The following is a 12,754-nucleotide window of genomic DNA, read 5'->3' on the forward strand; positions in this document are numbered from 1 at the left end:
AAGTGCATATATTAATGATCGTGGATTAGGATTTACATTGACTGAAACTGATTGGAATAAAGGAAAAATTTTGGAAGATTTTTTGCTTAGTTTTTATAATGCTACCAATGTTCTTTCTGGTATTTATTACCCTACTTCATGTTCATTTTTACAACAAGCATATATAATTAGTCAAAAATTTGCAGAACATAGATATGATGATGTTTTAATGCCTATTATTCACCTAATGGAATCTAAATGGAATGAGTATTGGGACAGGATATGTCCTATGCATAACTTAGCTGCTGTATTTGATCCTAGAGTTAAATTAAATGGCGTGCTAATTTTACTTGATGCATACGCTGAAAATATGAATCAAGATGCTGAATCTGCTAAAGATGAGGTAAGACAACTTCTTTATGATATTTATGCTATATATGATGAAAAAATTCGTGGATCTAGAACACAAATACAAACCTCTATTCCTCCTTCTAGTAGTTCTCGTTCGTCATCTATTTTTTCATTCATTGCACAGAGAAGACACACACATGCTTCAAGTTCCTCTTCATCTTCTTCATCTTTAAGTAGTGAACTAGAATTTTATTTACGAAATGATCTTCAGTCTGCATATGATGAAAATCAAATAGAGAATCTAGATGTATCATCTTGGTGGAAGAGTGTTAGAAATCAATATCCTGTTATGTCTGCAATTGCACGCGATATTTTAGCTGTGCCGATGTCCACGGTAGCATCGGAATCCGCTTTTAGTGCAGGTCGGCGTGTTCTTGATGAAAAGAGAAGTAGGATGACGGGCGAAACGGTGGAGATGCTTCTCTGCTTCAAGGATTGGCTGGATGCTGAGGCAAGACTTCAAGATAAAGGTGGACATAATACAACATCCTCTGATGATGATGATACAAACACTACTGAAGACTGAAGACTGAAGACTGAAAACTGATTCACTGAATCACTGATGATTAGTAAGATTTCTTAATTTTTTATAATTGTACATTTTTATTGTATTCTGGAGGTCAGACCAAGGTCCAAACCTCGGCCCTTTCTTAGTTTCTTATTGTATTCTAGAATCTAGAGGTCAGACCAAGGTCCAAACCTCCCTTCATGTACCATTTTGATTTAAATTAATAAACTGGTAGGGGTCTATGCCAAACCCCCCACCATTAAGGTGGCTTTATATTCATAAATCAAGATTTCTTTGTGTTCAATATTTATTAATTTATTAAAAAAATTTATCGGGCCGAGCCGGGCCCAGGCCCGGACCGTGCCAGGCTCGCGTGCCAGCCCGGCCCAGGCCCTTATGGGCCGTGCCGTGCTGGCCCGCGGGCCGTGCCGTGCTTTGCCCGCGGGCCTAGACCGGGCCGTGCCGGCCCAGGCCCGAAGCGGGCCGTGCCTGGCACGGCCCGCTGGCCAGGAACCTCTAGCCCAGCACGGCCCTATCAAAGGGGCCGTGCCAGGCACGGCCCGGCACTGTAGCTGGCGGGCCGTGCCAGGCACGGCCCGCTTCGTGCCGTGCCGTGCCGGGCCGTGGGCGGCCCGGCCCAATGCCCATCTCTAAATATAAACAATAAATGATTTCCATTTATTTTTGAAATATGACATATATGGCTGGTACGGTACATGATTGTAATGATGAAAAAATTTATCCATTGTTAACATAATTTTAGAAATCACGTAACAATTTGCATCAGACTATAATATTTTTTTTATTAGTGTGATCTCTCTTATTTTTTTTTTATTTTTATCTTCTTCTGCAAATATTTTAATATGGTATCAGAACCACTGATCACCTCATATGTTGCCGCTATCTCTTCCTCCTTTGTGGTGGTGGTGGTCGTCGTATCTAGAAACTTTGAAGACCCTCATCGCTGATCTATCAATCTCTGTTCTCAGGTGAACCAACACTCGAAGATCCTCTATTTTTTGGTGGATCTGCAGATTCTCTGCTTTTTTCTAGATTCTATATTTTTTTATTGAATCAAGATTTTTAGTAGAACTACATATCCTCTATTTTTGGTGGATTAATACTCGAAAATTCTTTATTTTCTAATGGATCCACAGCTCCTCTACCATCGCTCCGCCTCTTTCTCTCCATCTCCGACTTTATTTGCTGCCTCCAGCTTCTTTACCATCCAGTTTGAGTTCTCTTGCTCCTCTTCCATAGTGCCTCCTTTTACGAGAATCGTCGACCTTTGGATACCTTCTCTTTTAGCTCTGTCCCTGCTGCAACTGTCATTTTCTATGTGTCTTCTCACTGTCGCATCATTAGACAAGTCAATCAGCTAAATCGGCAGACACATTAGTCGGACACATCGACGGATATATCGACAGACACATTAGTTTGCTGTGTTGGTCAGTCATGTCAACAGATGTGTTAGTCTACTGCATTAGTTAACTACGTCAGCATTGTCAAACACATCAATTTGCTGCATTAGCTTCCTGATTTGTCGTATCAGTTTCTAAGCTACTATGTCAGCTTTTGTTCTACCATATCAAATTCCGTATCGTTACATCTAAATATTAGTTTGTCATATCGACTTCTGAGTTGTTATATCAACTCTTAATCTATCAAATCAGCTTCTAAGCTGCTATAACAGTTCCTATTCAGCCACACCAACTCTTAATCTACCACCACGTCAGCCTCCGTGTTACTATGTTAGCTCCTAGCCTATTACGCCAGCTTTTGAGCTGCTACTTCAACTCTTAATTTAGTATGTCAGTTTTTGAATACATTCGTGATTCGGTTTCCAAAATTAAATTGGCACATATATTACCATCTTGAGTTTGAGGAGGAATGTTAGTAAAATTTTAGGGATCACGTAACAACCTGTATCGGCCCATAATATTTTTCTTTATTAATGTGATCCTGTATCGATCAGTATTATTATTTTTGTTAGTATGATCTTGTTATGGTAATTTTAGAAATCATATAATAACTTATATTAGCGAGTACTATTTTTATTTGTTAGCATGATCCTATATCAGCCTATATTATTTTTTTTGTATGAAGTCTGTACATAAATATATATAACTCCTAAGATGTACCGAATGCAAAAGAATAAAAAAATAAAATCATTTTTTTTGGTTTTCCTCTCCTTCTATAAATATTTTAATATATGAATAATATGATGGCTATTCAAAATGGTACTATATTCTGTCGTAGTACAAAAATTGCACCGCAGAATCCAGCTTCATTGGAGATGAAATAGGTGTACAGGATTGACAGTTTAAGAAATTAGAGATTTTGTGGATCTTCTTTTGAAAAAGACTCTTGGGTCGCTCGATAAAATATAAGTTGGACTCGAGCTTTTTTTTAGCTTAAAAGGGACGTGTGGACTTGTGGAAGAGGGGAGCAAGCGGGCATGCTGCCATTTACGTTCAGAGGTATTTTAGATTGACTGAAGTTTCAATAGGCTTTCAGGAATGCCACGACAAGCAGTGCAACTTTTTGATCGATGTCGTCGCACCGGCCGGCCGTCGTGTTTACGTTCCCAGTCATCCACGTACGCTAATCAGAGAGAAGATTGCCGGCAAAGTTATCTTTAGGATATACATGACATCATTATAGACCGCATGAGAGGCCATTATGAACTTAGTAAATTAGAAATTCTATTTTTGATTTAATTTTTTTGGAAAAGAAGGGAGAGCCATCTCTTAATTAAAATTAATCCCTTCAAAACTTGGAAACTGAAGGAATCGAGTGTTCCAGCTCAAGCGATGCATAAAACAAGTTCAGTGGCGTATGTTCAAGTTTCGTTTGATTGTGATATAAATGAAGCTTGAAAGTTTCAAGCTTCTTATCAAGTTGATTGAAATTTGATAAACTTTGCAAGCATATGTGTAATATGTTCAAGCACTAGTAATTTATTTTGATTTGAATTTTTTTTGCTACACTAGATGACTCATACAAATCTAATATGAATACATCTAAAAAAAAAGTCAAAATATAACAAGTCATGGAGCGCCCTAGTCAGCTCCTTCTCACTAGTCCAAAGAACCCCCATAGTGATTTGCCATAAAGAAAATCACTCAGTCCGCTACTCTATTAGCCTCCCTATAGACATGCTTTGCCCTGAAGATAATATCACCACTAGCCATGCCCTAAATGTCCCGAAGCAGGGGGTGGCGTCTGTAGCATCACCAGCACACCCTCGAATCCAGCCGATCATATTGGCCCAGTCACCTTTGAGCACGATGACATTGGCCCACAGCACATGCTGAGTATAATACAAACTAGCCCAAGCTTTCCTCCGCTCCGCTTCAGGGACCGAGATGTCGATTGGGCTCCTTTTGGCTGCCATCACTCTAAAATTCGGGCCTCTGATCATAAAATCTGCACCACCCCTCCTACCACCGTTCAAAACACATCCATCAAAATTGACCTTAAGAAAGCTCGAGGGGTGGAAGCACCCAGATGATGTACACTGTCCGAGATGCTATATGAGCAGAGATAGAGTCTTAGGTGCCCCGAGTTATCAATGGCTCGCCCAATAGAAGTGCATGGGTGATCTCTGCAACTTGCACTTGGGCCCTCTCCATGATGAGCCTTGGTGTAGAGATATCTGCTCTCCTCGAATAACCAAGCATTTCTAGCCAGCCAAATGTGACAAGTAAGTCGCCATAATGGCTCCATACCGAGCCTGAGGTGTACCAGACCACCTTCTAAGCATCTATGTAAAGGAGCCAGACTGGCGCAGGACCTTCGGTGGGATATCAGCAAGTCTCCACACCCACATAGCTTGATTACACTAGAATAGAACATGATCCATGGAATCCTCCACCTCGCACCTAGGGCAGATCGGTGGAATGCACTCTCCTTATAAGGTGCTCTCCAAATAGATGACTAATCCGGCTAGAACACCCTTCTCCATCAAGGCAAAGGAAATCACTGACCCGTAAGCCACCCATGGCCTCTACATGGACTATGATCGGCCAGAGCCTTAGCAGAAGAGTATCCACCTTGGGGTCCTTCACCACATTCACGCTGCGGACATATCCAATCAACCATCTAGTGTTGGCTAAAAAGGTAGGAACATGCTTACAGATCTCCCTCTATATGAAGGAGCATCTCTATCCACTCTAAAATGCCCCATCAGCGATCCCAAAGCCGGACCAGGTTGTTATCATCTGACTCTATAGGCACCGTGGCCCAAGAACCAGCCTCACAGCATGTCTGGCGATCAGTGCCTCTCTCATGTTAAGCAAAGACTAGATACCTTTCCCCCTCCTGAGTCGGCTAGCTTATGACACCTCAGGCCATCAGGTGCAGCCCATGTCCACAGCCATACGAGCCCCATAGGATGCTCTGGAGCATTTGCTCGATCCTCAACAGCACTGACCTCAGGACAACTATGTTGGATATGAGATAGACTGGCATGGAACTGAGGACCAACCTCACAAGGGTCAGCCTGCCCATCATAGATAGCGAAGTAGCTCTCCAACCCTCCAGCCACTCTTGAATGCGCTGCACTACACCTAGGCACTCTGTCATCCGCAGTTTACTTCCGGTGATGGGGACGCCCAGGTCACTATGGCCGCTCCTGTTCCCTCAGACCTAGGAGCTCTTTGATGGTCTATTTCACCTGCAACTTGGTCTTTGGACTGAAGCAAATGGTTCACTTGAGTAGGTTCATCTTCTGACTAAGGGTGCAAATGGGTCAGGTCGGGTTGGTCATTAGTGACCCTGACCCAACCTGATTCTTTGTTCGAGTTCTAATTTTGGACTCAAACCCAATCCAATAGAAGAGCAGGTCGGATCGGGTCCACCAGTATAATTTTTGATCCAACGGGTCATTCAAGTCGAGTCGGGTCCGGTTTCAGTCGTAGGATTGAAAATCCAAAATTACGCAAATTTAAAATGGGTTGGGTTGGGTCGAGTCTAAATTCGGTAAACCCAGACCCAACCTAAAAAATGGAATGATCCAATTTTAGGACCCAACTAGGCCCCACGGGTTCTCCAACATAGGTCGAGTTGGGTCGGATCATGGGTTAACCCGACCCATTTGCACCCTTACTTCTGATCTGATGCCTCGTAATAATCCTCCAAAAATATTTAGATATGTTAAAGTTATCTAAATATATCAAAAATATTTAAAAATATTAGAAATCATCATCCACAGAGAAAAATGGAAGTTACACTACTAGAAAACACGCGTATAGTGACGGAGATTCCCGTCACCATACCGTGTTTCCGGTTACTAATACGGAATTTGTGACCGGAGCTCCCGTCACGAAATTAGTTACAAAAACACGCGTCACTAAATTCTCAATGACGGCGGCGATTTCCGTCACTAAACTCCGTGACAGAACCGCCGTCACTAAGCGGTTACAAATCCAAAAATTAAATATTTAAGAAATTACGTATTTCCCGTCACTAATCAGTCATTGAGTTAGTGACGAAGATAACTTGGTCACTGATTTTGTCACAGAATTCGGTCACAAATTTGGTCACTGATTTGTCACAACCTTCAGTGATAGATTTAGTCGTCACAGACATGGTCACAAATTTTGTCACTAAATTTGTCACTAATTCCGTTACTGACTTACTGAGCAAAATCAATTTTTAGAAACCAAAATCCTGTCACTAAGTTTATATTAACTCGTCACAATACTTGGTAAACAATTCATTAACCAAATTTGGTCACTGGTCACATTCCAATAATCTGGTACATTTGGTACATTGATTGGCTCATAATAAAAGAAAAATACAAGCTAGAGCCTCATCCAGCCATATGCATAAACAAAACAATGGAAGTGTTCTGCTGAAAGCTTTTCATTCAGCATCTCTCTTTCCAGAATACAAGAGACATATATAAATGTCGTCAGTATATGATTCCAATGGACTGACATAAATGACTTCAACTCTGTCAACCGGGAAGGAGTCGGAATAAGAACTTGTACTCGTTCAGATAGAAAGCCAGCAGTATGCTTTGACCCTTTGCTTTTGCATTGCCCCTTGTTGTTTCCTTTAACCTGTTTCATTCCATTCATCAGAGGGGCAAAAAAAAAAACAGAGAGAGAGAGAGCATTGCCCCTTTTTGTTTCCCTTAAACTGTTTCCTTTAGCAAAGTATATCCCATCTGAAGTTAAAAAGAAAGCATTACAATTCAGTTCATAGTTACTTACAGAAATATAAAAACATGAGCAAAAGTTAAGAGTGACATTAGATGAGGGCATACCTGAGAAGCTGAAATTATTAACCGAAATTACAATAACCAATGACAACATCCATAGTCAAAGCAAAACTAAAAAAAATCCCAAACTATAACAACATCCATATTTAAACCAAAACCAAAAGGGAGTATCCCATGATCATGATTCATCTCACTATGAATTGGATTCAACATTGGCCGAGCATTGAGTTGATTGAGTTTCATTGTAGAAACTTGAGTTTATGACATCTTCTACAATCTCATCTAACTCGGTCTTGTGGTCCTTTTGCAGGTTGCAGAGAGAGCGTTATTTTTATGGAACAATGATCATATTGAAAACTTAATCAAACAAAACTGTAAGGCGATTTTACCAATTATCTTCCCTGCTTTGGAGAGAAATACAAAGTCTCACTGGAACCAAGCTGTTCAGAGCCTCACGCTAAATGTTCGTAAGATATTTTCTGATCATGATCCTGGGCTATTCATGGAGTGCTTGAAGAAGTTTGAAGAAGATGAATCTAAAGAAAAGGAGATTAAGTCAAAACGTGAAGTTGTATGGAAGCGCCTAGTAGAAATTGCCGCTTCGAACGCTGCAAGTAATGAGGCTGTTCAATCCAAAATACAAGAATTTGCTACAGTACAAGACTTTGTGTCGTTTCGATCCTGAGATTGAAAGCCCAATCCAAAATACCAGGACCATATGTTTTCAATCTTTATGATGATCAGCAACAGGGTAAAGACATATCTATCACCTACTTAAAATATTTATAAAGCTCTTTCTACAGTAATTAAGCTCTGCAACCTCATTCTAATTTGATGGTAAAATTGAATATGTTAAGTTACTATTGATTTTCTGGAGACATAAATTAACAGTTGAAAAATATCCATTATTGTTTGGGTGGCATATCAGCCATAATCCCAGATCAAACTGGTTGCACTTAGGTGTTAAGTCCAAAACATGGGAGGGCCAAAAAGTTTCATAGCAATACACAACTAAAAAAGTAATTAGAGAGATTACAGAGAACAGCATGGAACAATAGAGCGACAGATTAAAAGAAAATAAGACTCAGATGTAGGCATTGATGACACAATCTGCAGCAATTAAAAAGCAGCTTGCCTGGATAATGGCCGAGATATCATCACTTTGAAAAATTAATAAAAACATTAAAAAATCAAAGAAAATAGATAGCTCTTGATGTGTGAGAAGGTCCTCTAAAAATGGCTAACACATGCACCATCTCCTTCTTCTGCCCTTCTCACAAAAAATAAAAAAGAATAAAATAGGAAGCTACATTTTAAGAACAAATTAATGTGGGAAGCTTGGTAAGCGGGTTGCCAACAATAAGGAGAGCAAGCCGACCAGTTTTCTTCCCTCTTCTCTTTATTCATATAGCTACAGCCAGATCCGGCAACTTCAAGACCAGGGCAACCCAAAACCCTAATCTTGGTACATGTAGCGCAAATCCTAACCACCATTATAAAATCTACCACATAATATCAGGAGAAAATGAAGAAAACCCCAAAAATCAAGAGGGAAAAGAAGGGATAAGCTCTATACTGAGAGAGAGAGAGAGAGAGAGAGAGACCTTGAGGACAAAATTCAACATCATAGAGAACGCGACCAACAGGGGAAGGAAGAATGCCAATCGGGACTGGACTACCCGCAGCAGAGGGGGGAGGAATGACCCTCTCTGCCTTGCCTACCTGCAGCAGGGGAAGGAAAAGAACCCGGATAGGAGGGAAAGAAGAACCCTAGCGCGGCCGTCGACAACTGCGGCCACGGCGGCGATCAAGCGCGGCGCCGGATCCACAGGCGGAGACCCTCGGTAAGTTCCTTCCCCCTTCCTCTTCCTCTTCTTCGTTTCTTTTATTTTGTTATCATGGGGTAAAAAGAAACGGGGTTAGGGTTTACCTCGCTCAGGGAAGAACCAGTTGTGGGTTCTGAAAACCCTAGCCGACGAGCAAGAAGGAGGGGGGCGTCGACGGGGTGATGTAGCCGTGATGATCTCGTCCCGGGTGAGAGTTGGATCGGCCAATCGGGGGGCGTGATGTAGCCGTGGTCACCGTCGACGGGGAGGCACAAATTGTCGGCAAGGGGGAGCCGGAGAGGAGAGGGCGGAGGTGGAGGAGAGGAGAGGGGAGACAAGAAAGGGGAAGCGGCGATGCCAGAAGCCCTAACCCTCCAATCGGGACGAAGCCAATGTTTTAAGTTCGACCGGGCTGATGGGGAAGTGATGAGGTAAGTCGGTCTGCAAGCCAAATTTCATATCAAACTATTTTTTATCTATAAGGCTGATTGGACCGAACTTGATGTCTCCTAGCTCTCCACTCACGAAGACAAAAAAAAAAATCCCAGACCTTCTTCCAAAATCCAATCCCATTGCAGGAAAGCAGCGGATGCAAATGGATCATAATCGGCACCATGAGATTTGAAAATAAGAAGAAGAAATTTGAGTTTTCTGGAGAACGATTGAAATTTGAATTATCGAAGGAATTTGGGCGAGACGGCGGACACATTTAGTTTCATTTTGGATTTTCCTCCTTTTATCTTTTTTTAATTTAGAATTACTCAAAAATAACATTTTTAATATTTTTGGAATTAAAATTTAAATTTGGTGGCAGAAATTTTTGTCAATAATCCGTCACTGCCAAAAATAATCTTTTAAAAATTTATAAACACTTAGGTTACGATATTTGTAACGGCTGAATTTGTCACTGTCTGTTTGCAATTTCGGTTATCATTTTGCTGACAGATATTCCGTCACTACGATGGTCACTAAGTTTTGGCGCCCATCCTACCGCGCATTCTGTGACCGGCCTGTCACTAATCTGTCACTAAGTTTACACCATGGTGACCAAATTTCTGTCGGTCACTAATTCGTCACAAATAGTGACTGATAACGGTCCGTCACTAATTTTCCGTCACTATACGCGTGTTTTCTGGTAGTGTTACGATCTTTTCAGAAATATTTTTTTACACACAAAAAATAGAATAAATTTCATACGACTCTTCTTAGTTATTTTAAGAAAGAAATTGAAATAGTTATTACATGATCATGCTATATAATCAATGACAAAAGAATTTTAGAATTAGTTAATTATATTAGAAAAAAAATTGAATTTTAGACTTATTTTAAAAAGTCATTACTAATTCCACAAATGTAGAATAAATTTTTTTTTGAAAAAACATTCAAAGTTCAAATCCTTATTTTCATAATCATTAAACGGAATAGGAGAGAGAAAATTCAATCTATGTTCAAAATTTTAAAAAATTAAAAAATTAAAAAAAAAATCGTGCATCATGCGGATACGATTTCTGTTTTCCTTGGAACTATAACCTACAAGGCAAACTCAAACCCAAACCAAAAGCTATCCAAGTCCGTGGTTGCCTTCTCCTTAATTCAACATGATCTAATTATTTTAGACATAAGCATTAATTAAGCAAAACTAGGAAGCTAAGCAATGGCACTCAGCAAAGGCTCTGTTTAGAGAAGCTGTTAGTAGTAGAGCTTTTGGAAGTAGAGCTATTAGAAATAGAGCTATTTAAAGCAGAGCGTTTATAAAAAGCTATTTGTTGTTTGGTAACTACATTTCTAAAGTGCTGTGGCACTTTAATATGTGTTTGTTAAACAAACTGAGAAAGTACTTTTGTGTGACAAAATGACTATAAAAAATATTATCAGTATTATATAATAGAGCATAATAAAATATAATATGCATTAATACATAAATATATGATATAGTATAATATTAATGTAATGTAATATAATATTATTATAATATAGTACTATAACATTATGTATTATAGAATAATAATTTAATAATGTATTATGATATAATATAATATAATATTATATTATATTTATTGTATAATATAATAATAAATATATAAAATATTATAATTATTTGTGTAAATTAATTTTTCAACATTCTAATGACCATTTATCTCTCTAACAAATAGAGAGAAAGGAAGAAGAAGATTGAGAGGGAAAGGAAGAAAGGAAGAGGCGGGATAAGAATTTTGGGGAGAAAAAAATGTGATTTAAATTGGGGTATTTTGGTTCAAAAAACAACTTCCCGACAAAGCTGAAAATAGTATTTTCGGAAAGCTCCAAATTGGAGCTTCTCCCCAAAAGCTGTTTTCAGCTTTCCGCAAAAGCTGAAACAGCTTTCCGAAAATTTTACCAAACACCATTTTTTATTTAAAAATACTTTTGGAGGATCAGAAAGTACTTTTTGGCTCTCCAAAAGCTTCTCCAAATAGAACCTGAAGTCACAATTGGGTAGGCATCATATTTTTTAATTGTTTTAACATACGTATGATTCATTAAAAAATAAGCTATGAAGATATTATTTTTAAACATGATATGATGCATTGGGATGCCACGAATTGGTCCAGGAGACATGGCAAAAGGTCTCTGGTGTCGGCAGGGTCATTAAGATTACAAACCGGCCTTGATGGCCCCACGTCATCACGTGTCCTGTCGAGGTTGGGCCCACCGAACATGCGTGTATACGCGTCCCAGGCTGGCGCCGTGATTCGTTGGCTGAACTGCCGAATGAGAAATTATTGCTTACGCTGCGTTTTGCACCAACTACCAATCATGGCCACTGGTTTCATAAAAACCAGCTATGGTTAGCTATATGTCCGGCCACGCGATGCATATGCAATAATGTCCCATGCTGAGACCACTTAATATCATTTATTATAATTTTTGGACTCAAGTGAGATGATGAGCCGAAAATTTTATAAATTTTATAAATTGAATTGATATAACTAATAAAATTATAGAAGTATAGATGGGATTAGATCAATATTTATAAATATTTAGAAGTAGCTTTCGAGTGACCTGCCTAAATTCTAGAAGAAGAAAAAAAATCTTAGCCTATAATTATGAATATAAGCCTAGCTCAACTTATAATTTTATAATTTTGCTGGTTGTACCAACTCAACTAATAAATTTTATAGAATTTTTAGCCCAACCGTCCAAAGAGATTTTTGTATAATTTTTTTTAAAATCTTGTTATACCGGTTATTAGCTGCTATTGGAAATCAAACAGATGGGTCCCATGGGGACCAGCGCTGGCTGAGGAAATGGAATCCATTGTATATCGTATCCAAGGCCAAAACAACATTGAAGCCTGAATGTGGATGGAAAAATTATTATTATTATTATTTTATGAAAACGACAATTTATATAGCTCTAACGTGAGTATATTTCTGTCAAATTACGAGGAAGTAAAAAGTAGAAGGAAATGAGTATATCTACTGCGGATGTCTAGAGGAACTTCTCAATATGCCGGGCGACAAAGGAAGTGACCCAGTCTGCTGCCCGGTTCGTCTTTCGAAACACATGTGTTGCCTGAAAATTGCTAATCTTCTGAACCAATCTGCGAGCCTCTCGGATAATAGGATGCCCATCTCCAAATCTATCCCCTTTTCGGATCTAGTCGATCATCATAGTAGAATATTGATGGACCAGATCCCCCTCCAAATGGTCAACCACGAACCAACATGCACAAAAACAAACAAGAAAAAAAAAATTCTGGGGGAAAATGGAGCAATAGATATATAGCGATTCGTGGTGGACCTAATCCTACAAAAAAAA

At 39.3% G+C, this 12,754-nt stretch overlaps 1 non-coding gene across 1 annotated transcript; it reads right to left on the reverse strand.

Moving 5' to 3' along the window:
- Window positions 1–8,452: 8,452 nt before the first annotated feature.
- Window positions 8,453–8,547, reverse strand: LOC148714479 (small nucleolar RNA snoR109). Its single transcript, XR_015976897.1, has one exon. It is a non-coding gene; the product is annotated as a small nucleolar RNA snoR109 (small nucleolar RNA).
- Between the last annotated feature and the right edge of the window lie 4,207 nt (window positions 8,548–12,754).

This window comes from Phoenix dactylifera, chromosome 6 (genome assembly GCF_051530095.1).
Source record: "Phoenix dactylifera cultivar Ajwa chromosome 6, Ajwa_hap1_PhDact_Kaust_v1.1, whole genome shotgun sequence".
Taxonomy (NCBI): Eukaryota; Viridiplantae; Streptophyta; class Magnoliopsida; order Arecales; family Arecaceae; genus Phoenix; species Phoenix dactylifera.